Source organism: Cynocephalus volans, chromosome 6, assembly GCF_027409185.1.
Source record: "Cynocephalus volans isolate mCynVol1 chromosome 6, mCynVol1.pri, whole genome shotgun sequence".
Classification (NCBI taxonomy): Eukaryota; Metazoa; Chordata; class Mammalia; order Dermoptera; family Cynocephalidae; genus Cynocephalus; species Cynocephalus volans.
This window is the reverse complement of record NC_084465.1, coordinates 68,789,416-68,801,562: the sequence shown is the minus strand read 5'-3', so window position 1 is coordinate 68,801,562 and position 12,147 is coordinate 68,789,416. Positions and strand designations below refer to the sequence as shown.

The 12,147-nt window shown below is 36.5% G+C and overlaps 1 protein-coding gene across 1 annotated transcript in view; it reads right to left on the bottom strand.

Annotated features, from left to right (window-relative positions):
* ASB4 (ankyrin repeat and SOCS box containing 4) overlaps positions 1-12,147 on the bottom strand; it is an 81,371-nt gene that overhangs the window by 58,457 nt on the left and 10,767 nt on the right. The gene's annotated exons all lie outside the window — the stretch shown is intronic.

Sequence of the window (12,147 nt, the reverse complement as noted above, 5' to 3'; positions counted from 1 at the left end):
TGAGCCCGGAGACATGGCGTTGGTCACCATGGCAACCAAACTAGCTTTGCTCTCTCCCAAGCTCAGACAACGGATGTGGGATGCTTACCTGGCCTGCAGTATATAGCTGGGTGTTCTTTTTCATATATCTGACTCCCCATTGCTGCTTCCAATTACTCTCTAATTCTCTAGGAAAAATAAAGAAAAATAACATCCCTGCCTCTTTATGGCTCTGCTTTTTGAGTTATACCACCTAACCTCTTTCCTGAATACATTTGTCTCCTCATCAGTTTCTGAAGATTTTGGTGCCTGGTTTACATGATTCCTCATCACACAAATTCCTCCCATTCTTCTGGGTGTCTTTAACAACCACACGGATGACCCACCCAAGGCCAGGTCTCTTAGTTTCTGACTCTCATTCTCTTCAGTGACTTTCTCCTTCCCTCTGACTTGGTGACTCCCACCCACAGTCATACCTGGACTGAGGCAGTACCTGAAATTGATTAGTTTCCAGAAATCACTAATTCATGCATCCAGTTCTCTAACCGTAACCTTATATCTTTGTATCTTCTTTATCAATGCCCACGATGACCATTCTTGGGTTTCATTAGAAATCTTCTCTGTGTTTTCTTTGTCTGTTACATGTTTCTTACTTTCCTCCCTCCCTATCCAGCTAAGTTCCATAATCCATCATTTTAATAAATCTTTTCCCAAACCTTAAACTCCCCCCTTCTCTTTATAGCACCCAACTGGTGCTGTGAGTGAACACAGTTACTCACTGTCTCAGTGCCTGTGCCTAAGCAGTTGAGCACTGTGTGGCAAAAGCCACACTACAGGTGTGGTACCACCTGTGCAAGACTAGTGCCATCGTAAAGTTCAACATAAACACTCAGCTGGGCTCTCCAAACTGCTCAGCAATCTGATATTTCTCTGCTCAAGTTATCCCCCTTGTAATAATTATTTCAAACCTTTTTTTCCCCTCAAATCTTTAATTCCTCTTTTCACTCTCAGATCCTCTCACTTCTTGCTGTCCACAGATAATACCCTTCAAATGGAAACTTTCTTAAAGCCTAACTACCTACCCTCACGTCAGCTCAATGTCGCGCTTTTTTTTTTTTTTTTTTTTTTTTTTTTTTGCCTCTGGCTGTGATAGAATCGGGGTTCTCCTTTCTAGAGTCCCTCTCTCTGCCTGCTCTGGATCTCATTTCCCAGACTGCCTAGAATCCTCAGACCATAAGCGACCCCTCCTCCTTCCTCTGTCTTCAATCTCTGCCCCACTGGTGCATTTTTCTGCCAGTTTTTTTAATGCTCGGGTTTCTGTCACCCAAAAGAAAAAAGTTCTCACCCCCACATCCCTCTTCCTCTACCCTCTGCCTCCTCTTCACAAATACTCCTTAAAAGGTGTGGTCAATCCCCTGCATTCTGACTTCTGTATCCGTCACTCAACTGATGGCTACAATCTCCAATTCCATCCATGCCACTAAACCCAATGGAAACTTAAATTCTCAACTTACTGGATCTCTCAGTAATATTTAAGACTTCTGACTTCTTTCTTCTTGACATATTCTTCATACGGGAAAAAAGCAGTGAGTGCAGTATACCAAGGAATGAGCATGATTTTGCCAGTGATGGTGATGAGACTGCTCTACTCTCTATGAGAATACAGAATATAACGCAGAGACCTAATTGAGTTTAAAACAAGGAAGAATAATCTTCAGAACTGACATCTGAATTAAGGCCTTACATAGGATTAGAAGTCAGTTCAGCAAAGAGGAGAGGGCAAAGCATCTAGATAGCAGATACACTGTTTGCATTCCCAGCTTTTCCCTAACTCAGCACCTGGAATACCAGAGATGAGGCCCTAACCCTCCAGGAAGAAGCCAGTCAGATTTTTCTTTGGAGAATCTGACCAGTCCAAAAAAAACAAAAAACAAAAACAAAACAAAAAAGAAAACTAAAGCTACTATGTCAGAGATTCCTCATTTGAAAGGTACAGCCAGATCCCGCACAGTGAAGCTAACAGTCAACAATCACCACCCAGCCACTCAGATTCCAAGTCAGCAACAGGACAGGGGACACAATATCCAAGACAGAGACCATTCAGAAAACAGAAGAAAAGAATTCATGCAGGATATAATTCAGAAATATTTTTCAGAACTGATAGATAAGCATTTGGGGATTAAAAGGGCACAGTAAAATGGATAAAAACAAACTCACCAAGGCAGATTATTTTGGAATGTCAGAACACCAATGACAAAAATAAAAGTCTTAAACTTCCCAGCAAGTAAGGTAATAGGTCTTATATAAAGGATGAGGAAATTAAATGGCTTCCAGTTTTCCACCTGCAGTGCTATAAACTAGAAGGCAAGGGAGCAACGCTAAATCATGCTAAAGTAAATGATTAGAAATCTAGAATTCTATGCCAACTCAGGGTAGAATGCATCTGGGGGCATGAGTGGTTTCTTGTACACTTTGTCAGAATCTATTAGCAGATGTGTTCAATCCAAACAGGCAACAAACCAACATTTAGGAAGACTTGGGATCCAGGGAACAGGAAATTCATCATAGGGGAGAGGAAAAGGGATCTCCAGGATGAAGGGAGATGGGGATCACAGGATGACAGTGGTACACCAGGCACACGTTAAGCTGGGCCCGACTGGAGCAAGCCTGAAGGCTCCGGAAGGTACTTTCTCAAGAAAATAAAATTGAAAAAAATACCCATTGAGTTTAAATATTTCAGAAAAGATTAAAACTATTGGCAAAATATTTGGGGTTAAAATAACATTGAGTACATAGAAAACAAATCAAAAGAATAAAATAAGATAATTCACTGTAGGGAAAACAAAGCATTGCACAAAAAAGAAAAAGTTATCCTAGTTTATTACAAGCCTCAGAGTTATAATTTAACTATACTATAAGAATGGGGAAAGTACTGGTGTGTTGGGGGAGCATGAATGGAGGAAAAGGAGTCAGATCCTTATCTTCTACTACAATAAATCAATAGATTATCATAAAGCCATTTATATTGCTACTTACTCTTTTCAATTTTTATGCATGAATAAATGATATTTATTTAGCAATAGGGAGCTAAATATCAAACTAATCAGCTAAAAGAAGCAAAAGTGGTTGCCTCTGAGGAGGAATTAAATGAGTATAGTCAGCCCTCTGTATCCCCAGTTTCCACATATGTGGATTCAACCAACAGCGGATCAAAAATATTTTTTAAAAAAGAATTAAAAAAACAACAATACAACATTAAAAAAATAATACAAATAAAAAATACACTATATTATTTACATAGCATTTACATTGTATGAGATATAATAAGTAATCTAGAGATGATTTAAAGTATACAGGAGGATGTGTATAAGTTCTAAGGAAATACTACACCATTTTATATCAGGACTTGAGCACCTGCAGACTTTAGTACCTTGGGGGATCCTGGAACCAGTCTCCCTCAAATTCCAGAGGATGACTGTACTATGTTTTCCATAATAAACTTTGAATATATTATCTTCTTAACGTCTTTTGAACAATTTTTATATTTCTTCCATGTCTTTTGTTGAATACATTTCCCAGGTTTCTTAAATTTCTTGTGATATTATAAATATGTCTTTTCTAATATTATAATTTCTGGCTGCTTATTTCTGGTATATAGAAATGCAATTGATTTTTGCATATTGATCTTAAATGCAGTATCTCTGCTGAACTCAACTACTAATTCTAACTGTTTGACCATAGATTTTCTTGAGTTTTCTATGTAGACTAACATATTGTGTAAAATTATGGTAGTTTTGCTTCCTTCTTTCCGATCTTCATATATTATTTATTTTTCTTTTCTCTTTGTGCCAGCTAGGACCTCCAGGACAGAGCTGAAGAGTGTGGTGAGAACAGCAAACTTGTTTCGCTCCTAACTCCAAAAGAAGTGCATCTAAAAATCTCACCACTAAATAAACCATCAACTTCGTAAAGCACTGCTTAAGGCTGTGTTTTCCAAAGTGCTGTATAATTTTATGTGGGCCATTCTTTACAGGGCTGGAGTAACTACTGTGTGCCTGGGTATAAGATATGGCCTGCAAACTAATTTCAAGTTCATTCATTCAGAGCAAAATGATTGGAAACAAGCCTTCTAGAAAGAGCAGTGACCAGAAGGCAAGGTTTTTTTGAGTCATTCCCTGCCATTTGAAAGAACAGGGTCTCTGAGCAGATGGAGGTAAAGAATTTTATTGCCTATTATTTACTATTACTGTAATCTTCTATGTATGGCAAGGGATTTGGGTTTTCAATTTTTTTAGGGATACAAAGTTTCCTTTAAAAGAGAATTTAATAAGTAATGTCAATTTGGAGAAAAAATTAAAGTCATGGTACAGGTTGTACTAACAACACAATGGACATGGCAAAAATCCTTGGGGTGGCTTGCAAATGACTAAGATGGTCAGATTTGTGCTATTACAATGCATAACACAAGAGATGGAAAGATGGAAGGCAATGGGGTGGTGAGAGAGGTGTCTGTCTAGCAGTCATATCTATTTCTTGATTAAAATGAAGGCCAATGACATATTGCCTTACTAAGTTCCACTTCATTGAGCAGGGAGTTTCTAACATGCAGGTGACTTGTGTCACTGCCACACTAAGTAACAGAAGACAGTCTTTTAAAAGGCACAGCCTCCTTTACATTGCCTCCATGCTACATTCTACTAGGAAACATTTGAATTTTTATGGCTTTCCTGCAGTAACAAATTTTCCTCCTACTGTCAGGGTTTGTTTCATGCAGAGTAAAGCAAGCGGCTTTCATTTCCTCTTAGGAATAGTCTGCTTAGCAGCCTGCTAAACCTGACCTGACTCTCTCTATTCGTAGGGAAATGCAGGATTCAAGAAGTGGACATTTTCACTGAGGTAAATAAGCCCTCTCAACTAATGAACACTATTATGCTAATACCAAAGGAAACAAAGGCCAGAAGATGAGGGACATTAACTAGAACGGCAAACAGAAAAATAGCTGACAAAATCCAGCATGGAGACAAAGCAGGCTCTGCAACACTGAAAAAATAGGGGAAAACCCTTTAAAAGAAAATTGCATGCAATTTTTTGGCCTCAATTAGCCTTCTCCACAAAGAGCACTTTTCCACAAAGAGCCCATTAAACAGCAAATGAAATGACATCGTTTTCAGTTGCCATGGCACTGGTACTTCCTCTAATGGACTGCCCTGGTCCTGAGTTTAATGTGAGCCTGACTTATTTTTGCTTGCCCGTGTCCTGTCTCAATTCCCTCTGACCAGCCACGAAGTGATGTATGTGACTTCTCCCCCAAAGTGCCTATGACATAATCCAAGAGACAGAAAATTCAACCCTCAGCTATATCCCTAGAGACTGAAAAGGTAAAACTGACCAAGAGCAGTATTTAATTAATCATAAACATAACAGTTTCCATTTAGATGGCAGTGGGTCCCATCCATGCACTTGGGGCTCCTGGAGACATTCCCACATCAGTGCATAACCATTTATTGAGCACTGTCTATGTGCCAAGCTACGTCCAAGAGTCTGAGGCCATAAAAATGCAAAGGAAAGCATATGAGATATCCACAGTCTTCTAGAGGCTCCAAACTAGAAGACCTATCTGCAAGCACTTGCCTTCTTCTATTTCTCCATCCATAAAATGGGTGAAATTTTCCCCAATTATCTGATACACAATTTTGTTTCCTTTCTGATATATTTACCAGGTATCATGCTTAAGAAAAATTATTATCCTAGCAGTAAAGATCTAAAATAATAGGTTAGCCTTTTTGAAATTGCTTAGCTACAGTTAAACATTAGTTATAATATTGACTCTGATAATTTAGACATTTGCTGTTATGCATAGTCATATAATTTTTAGAGAAATAAGTCTGAGCACTTCATAGTCTCCTACAAACTGCTTTTTAAAACCTTTTCAGGTCGGTGAACATTCTTTTACAACATCATTTTTAATGTCTGCATGGTATGGAGGTAATACAACTTAAAATTTTTTATTAGATATGCAAGCATTTTCCAGTTTTTCAGTAATATAAGTGAATCTCTGAGGGCAAAAAAAAATCAGGCAATTTTTTGAGACTCTAAATGTATTTTTCATATATATATGTATTTTTCATATATATATATATATATGGTGGGGGGAAGAGAAGCGGCTGGGTGGTACAGGGATCCAAACCCTTGATGACTTTTGTGTTAATAACACACTCTAACCAACTGAGCTAATCAGCCTGCCCTCAATATGTATTTTTTAAATTGTGGTATATTTTAAATGTTTCCCTTAACCAATCAAAACTTCCAAATCAAAAATAAAATATAAAATATAATATAACTGCACTATACTGAAGAGTTTTAGAATTAGAAGAAGGCCTTTTAATTTCTAGTATCCTACTGATTGTGTGACCAAGCACAGTTCTAAGTTACTTGATGAATGTCTTCTTTTTTTCTTCTCAGTTACCTCTTTCACTCCATGTATAGCCTTGTCTGGAGGCAAAATTTATTTATTTATTTATTTGTTTGTTTGTTTATGTCTTTATTTTCCTTCATTTTGATTCTTCTCCCTTTCCCACACCTTCAAATCTAACATATAAGAAAATTCTACTGACCGTATATTCTACAGGAATATAACAGGAATCCAACCATTTTCTATCACCTTCATTGCTCCAACCCTAGTCCACATCACATCTCAACTGGATAGTTTTCCTTCTAACAGGTACCAGCTCTGACAAGTGCCCTAGTCTAATCTATTTTTCACTAGGAAAGTAGAGTGATCTTTAAAAAAAATATATATATATATATATTTTTTACCTACAGTGAAATTTCTAGGTCATAGGTAGGCAAAAGTTTAGCTTTGATAGATTTGACAAAAACCTAAAGACTATCAAAAAACTCCTAGAGCTGGTTAATAACTTCAGTAATGTTACAGATTACAAAACAAATGCCCCCAAATCAGTTGCATTTATATACTCAAATAATGAACTAACAGAAAGAGAAATAAAGAAAGCCCATTTACAATTGTCATGTAAAAAATAAAATACCTAGGTATCAGTTTAACCAAGATCTCTACAATGAGAACTACAAACTACTTCTGAAAGAAATTAAGGAAGACACAAAAAGATGGAAAGATATTCCATGCTCTTGGATTGGAAGAACTAACGTTGTGAAAATGTTTACACTACCCAAAGGATGTAAAATTTAAAGTCTGAATTTGAGGTCCTAAATAAATCAGAACCCTGGGTCAGAAGGCTTACCTGGCTAGAATTAGTCCCTAATCCCAGAGGTGAAATTTCTGACTTAAAAAAAGGTTTTCAGCTTTTGATATGCATTGTCAAATTGCCCTCCAGTTTGTACCCATTTACATTCCACTAAGCGTGGGAGAGCACTTCCCTGTGGGTTTGTCTACATGTGTACCACAGCCTTTTGTATCCCTGTTAGTGTAATAAACAACGACGAAAGTACCTAATTGTTATTTTAATTGACATTTTACTGATTACCAATGAAAGTGATTATTATGTCATAATGTCATATCTTTATTTGTTGTGCATATGATTGTGGCTCTCTCTCTCTTTTTTTGTTTTGTTTTGTTTTGTTTTGTTTTGTTTTGTTTTGTTTTGTTTCCCCTAGCTGCCCTTGGTCCTTTTGTTCTTTTTCCTTTTTCTTTTCTTTTTTTTTTTTTTTTTGCTTAGTTATACCCTTTAATTTTGAGATTTCTTTATATATTAGGGATGCTAGCCCCTTGCATATAGTCTCAAATATTTTTCCCAGTTTTATGGCTGCCTTTTAATTTTATGATGTTTACCACACAGAAATTGAACATTTTGCTTTCTCTAATTTATCTTTCTTTGCTTCATGGATTCGGCCTTTGATGCCATGGCTCTAAAAAGTAAGTGAATCTTTAATGGACTTCCACTCTTTCTCCTTGATTGTCATGAGCCTAATTCATTAGTGTTGGCCCACAAGGAGCACTGCTGACGCTCTCCCCATACCTCTTCACTACTTCTGATCTCTACGCAGTCTCCCTCTGTTGACAGGGATAAAAGAGATGGGAAATAACTACCTGCCAGAAACAGTGACGCCTTTGAGGAGTGAAAGGGTTGGCAGCTCTCTGTCAGCTGATGGTTGATGAAGTCACATGAAAAGGCAACAATATATGGGGAGCAATAATCAGCCACAATGTATATCGACAAAATTAAAAAAAAAAAAAAAGGCAACAATATAAAAAGTTAACAAAATTTCAGTCATGCAGGATGAATAAGTTCTGAAAATACAATGTACAGCATGAGGACTACAGTTAATAATACTGTATTCTGTATTTGAAATTGGCAGAGAGTAGATCTTAAATATTCTCACCATTAAAAAAGATTAAAAATTTCAAAAAATAAAAAGTTAATAGTTAAACAAACTTCTTAACTTTCTAGAAGTTTAAAAAGCTTAAAAGTTTAAAATGATTAAATTTAAAAATAAAAATAAAAACTAAATCTAAAACTCAATGAACTAGTAAATGTGAAAGGCAGTGATGGGCACACCCAGAAATGTGGGTAAGCTCCAACTGATGCTACTCCCGTCTGTGATGCTCCAGGCTAGGCCCTCTTCCTAGGACAGGCAAGAAGAAGAATAACGCAGGACGATTCTTCTCTTCTTAACTTCCACAGGTTGAGAAGATTATGGCATCTTTTATGAGTCCAGAAGTCTTACCACATTTCTCTAGGAAGCGTTCTCTCCCATTCTTTTCCCATGACCTTTCTGTTCCTTCCTCCCTCCCATCAAACTTCCACGCTCTCTGCTCTCCTCCCATATTTTGGCTGATGATTTTGCCTCATACATTATTGAGGAGGGAGGCCACCAGACATGAACCTTCTCATCTTACCACTGCCAAATCTAGGAATGTTCTGGCATTCAAAATCATCTTTAACTTTAGCCCACCTGCTAAAAATGAGGATGTGTCCCACAGTCTCTGGACTTCATCTCATCACAGCTTCCTAAAGATTGGAACGCTTCAGTGATCCTGTCTCATGCATCTTTAACTTTTCTTTCTATGAATCAATTCCTTTGGCATTCAAGAGCTGCCTTTTATCTCCAGCTATAGATAATACTTGCTATGACCCCCACCCCTGCCTTCTTCGGCTATGATGCTATTCTTAACTTTTGCAGCCAAGCTTCTTTCAACAATTGTCTACATGTGCCATCTCTAGTTCCTAACCACCTATTTACACTTCATACCATTCTAATCTGGCTTCTACACCATTTCACCAAAACTATTTTTGTCAGTGATAACTCTGTCACCTAGCCGAATGAGCAGCTAACTAAACTTCTATCGCCATTCACACAACTAGCCACTCACTGCTTCTTGAACCCACCTCTTTTTTAGTCTCTGTGTTGCCAAAAACCACTCTTAGGTTTCTCCAACTTCACTTGTCGCTCCATCTCATTATCCTTCATGGGCTCTTTCCCGTCTTTCTAACATCTAAATGTTGGAATTCATTGAGGCTTGGTACTATGTTCTCTATTCTCTATATAAAACCTTTATCTGGGTGATTTTATTGATTTCCTTGGCTTCAAATACAATCTATAGGCCAACAATTCTGAAAGTTAAAGCTGTAGTCCAGAGCTCTCTTCTGAAATCCATACTATTATATCAAGTGCATCCTTGACTTATTCACTCTGAAGTCTCAAAGAGATGTGAAATGTCACACGTTTAAAATCCATCTAGGAGGACTCACTCTACCTGATTTCAGGATTTAACATAAAGCTACAGAAATCAAGTCGGTGGAGCATTATCCAAAAAATAGATAAATAGATCAATGAAATAAGTTACAGTCCAGAAATAAACCCATAAATACATGGCCAATTGATTTTTGACAAAGATACCAAGGCAATTCAATGGTGAATTTGTCTTTTTAATCAATGATTTTGAAACAATTGGGCATGCATACAAAAAACGATGGACCTCCACCCACATCTCACACCACATACAAAAATTAACTCAAAATGAATACTAGACTTAAAAGTAAACCTGAAAGTTAAAACTTTCAGCATAAAACATAGGAGAAAATGTTGCTACCTGAGGTATTGAAAGATTTCTTAGATAGGATGCAAAAGGCACAAACCATAGGAGGAAAATTTGATAAATGAATTTATCAAATTAAATTCTTCTTCTCTTTGAAAGACACTGTTAGGAAAATAAAAAGCCAAAAAACGAATAAAAATATGTGCAAACTACATAACTGATGAAGAACTAGTATGCAGAATATATAAAGAGCTCTCTCAAATCAATAATAAGAAAACAAATAACCCATTTAAAAGAAAAAAAAAAAGAACAGAAGATATGAACAGACATTTCACCAAAGTGAAAATATAGCTGACAAATAAATACATAAAGAATACTCAACATCTTTAGTCATTTGGGACATTCAAATTAAAACCACAATGACATAGTGTTACATACCTATTAGAATAGCTAAAATTTAAAAATTAATATCACATTAGCAAGTTCTGGCAAGGATGAGGAGTGATTGGAATTCTCACACATTGCTGGTGGAAATAAATAATGCTATAACCACTTTGGAAAACAGTGTGGCAGTTTCTTATAAATTTATCATACAACCCATCATTTTACTCCTAGGTATTTATTTACCCAAGAGAAATGAAAATATGTCCACATAAGAACCTGTAAGCAAATGATGGTATCAGCTTTTCTTCAAGATTTACAAAAACTGGAAACAATCCAAATGTCCCTCTACTGAGGAGTGACAAACTGTTACATGTATAGAATGGAATACCACTCAGCAATAAAAAGGTCTGATTTACTGCTCCATGCACTTTCATGGGTGAATCTCAAATCCGTCATGCTAAGTGGGAGAAAGCAGACTCAAAAGGCTACATATTGTATAATTTAATTTACATGACATTCTGAAAAAAAAAAAAAAAGGCAAAGCTATAGAGACAGTAAATATGAGGGTACTTCAAAAAGTTTGTGGAAAAATAGAATTAAAAGGTAATACGAATCTTTCCATAAATTTTTTGAAGTACCTCCATAACAGTGGTTGACAAGGTATGGGGGAGGGGGAGGGGATTAACTACAAAGGACAATAGGGAACTTTTTGAAATGATTATGGTGATGGTTTCACAAAAATAGTGTTTCCCCAAAATAGTAATTTTACTGTGAGATTTATGGTGTGTAAATTATACCTCTATCAACCTGACTTTTAAAAAAACTGATTTAACAATCATCCCCACATAGATGCTTTTTCCTCAAGTTTCTCCATCTCAAAAAGTGGCATAACTATGTGCTCCTTTTCTAAAACCAGAAACTTTGGAATGTTATTTGGAACTTTGTTTTGCTTTACCCTCCATCCACATCTAATTCATTTTCAAATCCTATCTGTTCTGCATCCAAAATATATTTGCAGTCAACGACAGACTGCATATATCAACAGTGGTCCCATAATATTATAATAGAGCTGAACAATTCCTGTTGTCTAGTGATGTCACAGCTGTTGTAACACAGCAAAACACATTACTCATGTGTCTGTGGTGTTGCTGGTGTAGACAATCCTACTGCGCTGCCAGTCGATTAAAGTATAGCACATACAATGATGTACAGTACAGAATATTTGATAATGATAATAAGTGACTACTGGTTTATGTATTTACTATACTATACTTTTAAGAATTATTTTAGAGTGTACTCCTTCTACTTATGAGAAAAAAAATTAACTGTAAAACAGCCTCAGGCGGGTCCCTCAGGAGGGATTCCAGAAGACGGTGTTGTTCTCACAGGAGATGACGGCTCCATGTGTATTACTGGCCCTGAAGACCTCCCAGCAGGACAAGGTGTGGAAGGGGAAGATGGGGATACGGATGAGCCTGACCCTGTGTAAGCCTAGGCTTGTGGGTGTATTTGTGTTTTAGTTTTTAACCAAAAACTTCTAAAAAGTAAAAAATAAATTTAAAAATTTAAAAATCGGAAAAAACTTACAGAATAAGGATATAAAGAAAGAAAATATTTTTGTACAGCTGTGCAATGTGTTTGTGTTTTAAGCTAAGTGTTACTAGAAAGGAGTCAAAAAGTGTTAAAAAATTAAAAAGTTTATAATGTAAAAAAATTACAGTAAGTTAAGGTCAATTTATTGTTGAAGAAAGAGAAATTGTTTTTAGAAA